This window comes from Haemaphysalis longicornis, unplaced genomic scaffold, assembly GCF_048455015.1.
Source record: "Haemaphysalis longicornis isolate Haplotype H1 unplaced genomic scaffold, Haemaphysalis longicornis Haplotype H1 scaffold_3, whole genome shotgun sequence".
Taxonomy (NCBI): Eukaryota; Metazoa; Arthropoda; class Arachnida; order Ixodida; family Ixodidae; genus Haemaphysalis; species Haemaphysalis longicornis.
This window is the reverse complement of record NW_027526335.1, coordinates 95,631,713-95,637,712: the sequence shown is the minus strand read 5'-3', so window position 1 is coordinate 95,637,712 and position 6,000 is coordinate 95,631,713.

Below are 6,000 nucleotides of genomic sequence, written 5' to 3'. Positions count from 1 at the left end.
TATCGTTTGCTTTTGCGCAATGAATCGAATGATCGACCAGTTCACAGCTCCGTTGAACTGACGAAATACTTCGCGCACCAAGAAAAAAACGTAAATAACTTACCCGAGCAGAGGGACTGCTCGATGTCAAGGTTTGGTAATCAAAAGAAGGTAATAAAGAGCGAATCGACCATTTAAAAGAAAAAAGTGTGTTGGTGCGGGCTTGTTGGTACATAACTGAATATGGAAAAACAGCGCTAAAACGGGACGAAGAACAGCGCACAGTCTTGTCACGTTCTTTGTCCCGTTTTAGCGCTGTTTTTCCATATTCATTTAAAAGAACGCAGCTGCATAGTTGTCGAATTAACTGCGAAAACATCTGGAGGGAAGACTATGCATGCCTTATACGCCATTACAACACGATAGCGTGATTCATCTCAGTTCCAGCGTTTGCTGCAAAATGCACGTGCAGAGCCTAAACAAGGGCGTTCACTGAGAAAAATACAAACGAAATCTGGCGAGCAATGCGGTCCTAATGGGGGGAATGCGAGCACGAGAACCGAGTTTTAGCCTGGCTGAAAGTGACCACACTATTGTACTGCTATCAGGTCGGAAGTTGGTTTAAGGCAGTGGGTTAACGGTAGGTGGCTATAAGGAGCCGCACGCCAAAAATCAACGAGCCGCTTTTGAGAGTTTTGGTAGCCCCGCCGACGTGAAAAAGCTGCGATATCTAAAAAAGCAAGCAAAAGTCAAGGTATGGAGCCAACAGTGCCTCGCCATCAAAAATGTCAGAACAAAGTAAGTTTCTAAAACGCGAAACTTCAAACTTGCTATATTTTTGGGGCGAAGGATGGTCCCGGGGAAGTTCATTCAACACTCATTCCAATTCTGAATGGACCCGAAAATACAGGGATCGTTGTAATCGAGTCAGTGACAATGCGCCGCATCCACTATGATCCCAGCATCGGTGTCGGAGACCAGGATGTACAAAATTAGGCACCCCTCCGTCTAACAACGACGATGGTTGAATGCGAAGCTTTTTAGTGACGGATCATCGTCGTCTTAAGACGGTGGGGCGCAGGATTTTTCTGCCTAATTTTGCACGTCCATGTGCCCCCCTCCAAATCCAAACCGCTTCTACCATGTCAAAATAGAGCAAACGGATAGACGCCAGCTTCATAACGCGAGGGACGCAGGCTCGATTCTCGCCACGGGAAGCATTTTTAGTGGCGAAGCCCCTTAGGGGCTCGCGCTATTGGCGTCTCATGTCGTCGTAGTCGTAACCGTCGTTTCATGTAGTCATGGTACTAAAACACCGGCACACTCTGTAACGCCTCGCGCTAGTACGTAACGCGTACTAAAAAAAAAAAGAAACACCGGAGAACGCTTCGTGCTTCAAAGACACGAGACTTTTACAGTAAAGCTGCATACCCCTACCCCCCTACGGTTTCATCTCTGTTGACAATAACGCCAAGGCGCCAAGAATACACCTATACACTGCACGGTTCGCCCCTACCCAGGTTTCACGTCAGTGGAAACGGCCCGGGATTTTTTTTTTGTTTTACTTTACCCGTTTTCACGTTACAGACGCCATCCCCACCATTAAAGCTTCGCTTTAAAAAATAAGCAGGTGCCGAAATTGTTTCGCCCGATCCGGTAACACTATGTCCTGCTACATTGCTGACGCCTAATAAAATTGCACTAGACTCGGTCATGCCATAAACTTAAAAATGTCTCCTTATTTTTGTGCAAAAAGCACAACCAAAAGCAGGACTGCATGGTTCTGGTTGTATGGCCATTGAATGGGTTTCGTAATTGCTGAATCCACCAGCACCGTACGTTCTTTTCTTTGCTGCACTGCGAAGTTCCCACCAGAGCATGGCTCGTGCGACAAAACAAACTCAACGATTCGAATGCATTAGGACACGTGATTTACTCCTGTGCCGCGCAATCAAAACGCGTAACATCACGCAGACGTAGCAAGTTATCACATGAGCTGGACATTTTCGCATAGCGATAGGCTGCCCTTAGCACACTTTTGCATTTACTTCCAAAAAAATGTGAACATTACACCGACTTGGTGAACGACGCAATAACGGCCTGGATACCAGGACCGTTTCTCAGAGAGACCAACGCGGCAAGGAGAGGTCATAGGAACACGAAATGTTTTGGAAGTAACTGAATCGCGCATGCAGTTCCCGACATCACAATGCGTTTTAGGGGGGAAGCACGTTAGGGGCTCGGGCTGTCGGCGCCTTCTGTCGTCGTCTCATGTAGTCACGGTAAAACAAGTTGTCAAACGATGGTAAAAAACAAGTGTATAATGGATAAAAGTGATTCAAAATAAACTAACATGATTTAAACTAATTGGAATTTGAGGAATAAACAGTACTTAATTGCACTAATAACATAAGTTTGTTAAATGGCGTGCCGAAATTGGTTTTACACACCAGGTTTTCTCCTGTAAAGCATACTTCTTAGCATGTTCCGCGGGGGACACGAAGACAGCTTATAGCCGGTCTGTCGCTCATTTAATTGTTTAAATCCAAGCAAACGCAAGAGTGGGCGCCACCGCCACAGCAAGCGCGCTATTGCTCCTCCCACCGGCACTTCTCCACGCCCATTGAGCGCGCGCCGTGTGGCAAGAGAGAGACTTACAATATTTGAATACACTGCATGCCCCCCCCCCCCCCAGGTTTCACGTTACTGTAGATGGCCCGGGATTTTTTTTCTGTAAGGCTTGAGGCTCCAAGAGGAAGTTCAAGAGGAGACGGAGTACTCCAAGAGGAGGCATAGCCCGGAGGCATATTCGGGTTGTGGAGCGGGGGTAATAAGGTGCCAAGGGTTCGCAAGGGCTCACGCCCATACGTAAGGTAAAAAGGAAAGACCATTCATATCGTCACGCGAGCAGTCGTACGTGGAGGTCGCGTATGTCAATGCGAGGTCTCAGTCTCGCTGGTCGGGTATGCTTGCATAACGGGCATGTCTTGAGCGTGCCGTTGAAGCGTTCGTTCAGGAGGCTTGTCTGGGAATCAGAATGGTAAGGTATGGTGAGTGTAGAGCATGAACGTGGAGCATGGCATTCATCGTCCACCTTCGAGAGAGAGAAAAAAAGCACCGGCCTCGTACTCGATATGTTGACGTGGGGCACTGAGGTTTAGAGACATCGCCGAAGAGAAAGTCGTTTGATCAACTAGCGGTAAGGACGAAGTAGCAGCATAACGGATGGAACAATACAAACCCTCCCACCCTTACAGCACACTCTTAACTCGTGCACATCACACACCGCGCCTCCGATCGTCGCTTTGGGCTTCACACGAAGGACACTCTACGCATCGTTTAAACCATCCCATAAGGATGATAGCGCACGCCATGCCATACCTGGCCCTAAGACCACCGGATGTTCGCAAACTCACCGTCGCCATACGCCAAACACGCAAGACAGCTATGAAGCACCCTATCATCACGGCAACCAAAAACCTTTTTCGGGAATTAGGCGCACACAACACCTTGGAAGCAATTCGAGAGGCGCATCAAACATTAACAATGCAGCGACTCAAACTCACGTTCTCCGGAGGAGCCACAATCCCCCGACTGTACTACGACGTCCCATCAAGACAAGATCAGAAGATTCGGAGCCTGTTGAAGAGATGGCAACACATCCGCGTTGCACCCGTACCCCGATATATGCATCCCATCTTTAACAAACAATGGTGCACAGCACAAGGCCACGTAGTTAACAAGAACCGTCGCCACTTACCATGCACTCGATGCACGATGCATTGCCCCACTCCAATCAGAAAGTACACGTAGCCAGCGTCGTCAACACACAAGGCACAGAACTTGCAGCAGTAACATCCCCACCATTTCTATCGACACAGCTGAATTAGCTGCCATCGCTTTTTCTGCTATACAACGCGTGGGGAATGGAGCCCGCCAGGCTCCTCTGCTCCTCCAACTTGCTTGCGGTAGTCAGCGTGCACGCTCTAGTGCGGTGTGAGAAATGCAAAAGGGGCCATGAAGAGAAAATACCAGTTTGGTTCATTATAAAGACTGCTTTGTCCCATAACAATGATGCCAGCTTTATTACAAACTTCGAACAAATGGGAGAAAGTCTCGGGGAGAATTGGAGAATGGGAGAATGTGAGAATGTCTCATAATACGCCTCCTCGATTATCAGTCCCGGATCGTCCGCGTGCTGCCCGAGACGCGTTCCGGCGTTCGATTTCCCCGATGTATACCTATGGGGCTTCCGGTCCGAACGCAGTCCTCGGACTCCCCGCGGATCGCCCAGGACTGGTAAATCGAGGATGCCCAATGAGGATATTAAACAAAACATATGGAGCAGTGGCGACTCCCCAGCCCCTTTTTGGCAAGTTTTTTATGACATCACATGATCTTGCTTGTGTGAGTTAATGCCGATGAACTAACCCATCGCAAAGGCACATGACTGGACATTTGTAGTGGGGCCTCAAGTTTCGTTTTATCGCATCACTTGAATGATAACGCGCGGTTAACACACAGAAAATAATGTTTTGTAGCGAGAGCCACAGTGGCCGTATTCTGCGGCAGTGCACTTTGAAATGAGGGAGAAAACACGAATGTCCGCCCCGTGGCCTCGGCCGCGTCATAATCCGCGCTGTTAAGCGGGGATTGTGACACCCCCGATGACAGTTTCCCCGAGACTTCTCCCGTAGCGGTACGAGGAAACGTCATTTTTGGGAATGCTAAATGTGAATGCTAAAACGGAACTTCTTGGTCATCTAGCGGGTGCGGTTAATATACAAAAATCGTTTTTACTTATCATATATGTCACGCTTGCCAATCTGCAGGATGTAATTAAAATATTCTCCCTAAACAACACCCTCACGAGGAAAACCTGCATGTTGGATAAAGTTTTTACAGATTGCTCGATTAGAATTAGACCCGTTGACATATTCAGGCAGCCGGGCACCATCCTGTACTGTCGCTATAGTCCCATATATGCACACGGTGTCTCAGAATATGACAAATCTGCAGAAAATCAGAGCATTGTCTACTAATGCGTAGCATGCTGTGCCGCTTGTCTAGAGTGAGTTCTTTATTGACAAATAGGGCTATGAGTAGCAAGAGGCATTGGATTCTTTCAGTCTGTGTAAGTTTTCTTTTGTTCCTTTTCACCAATGATGCAAATTTATACCATGGTAGCAATGAAGTGCCTTTACTTTGCTAATCATGTTTTTTTCACGACGATGCAAGGCGTACTGCTTTTTCGCGGACTTTTTTTTGTTTAGTCTTCATTTTCTTGGGGGAGATATAAAACATTAATATTTTTGATTTTGTCAGATAATGTTTCTGAACATTTTATTTTTCTATTTGTTTTATTTCGTGGTTTTTGAAAATTCTGTCCGGCAAATTGTCTCCATTTACGCTAGTATAACTATTACAGGCGTTACTTCCGCCAAATCTCAATTTATGTGGACATGCAGGGCGTTACCCGGTTCGACATTTTCGCTCTTTTGTAGCACAAGCTACACTACACTAGCTCCGGCAGTCTTCGCGGGGTGACCAGATTTGCCCTTGGGAGCTGGAGGTCAAACCACGCCCCCTTCCGCAAGCGCCCGGATGGGAGCAGCGCTTGATAATAGGGAGAGGTAGGCGAGGACGGACCAGAGACGCGCGCGGGACCTGTGTCGCCACCTGGCGGAGGAAGGCAAGACGCCGCCGCCGCAGCCGTAAGCGCGCGCGACGAAGAAAGGCGAGCAGGCCACGGGCGGCGCTGAGTCGTGTGCGATGGAATAGGACGAACATCCACCTGTGGCTGCTAGTACAGCGGCGACACTTAAAGAACGCCCTGAGCCGAATAAGAAGAAACACGACACTGCTGTGCCCATGGAAGCTAAAACGTCATTAGAGATGTACAGAGCTGAGAAAATGAACATCAGAAAGGAAAATTTCTACGATAATTCCCAGGGCAGTCCTTTGCTTTTTGAGGCTAGAGCAGGTTGCCTGCGAACTAAGAGTTTTGTGGGGAAGTATTCA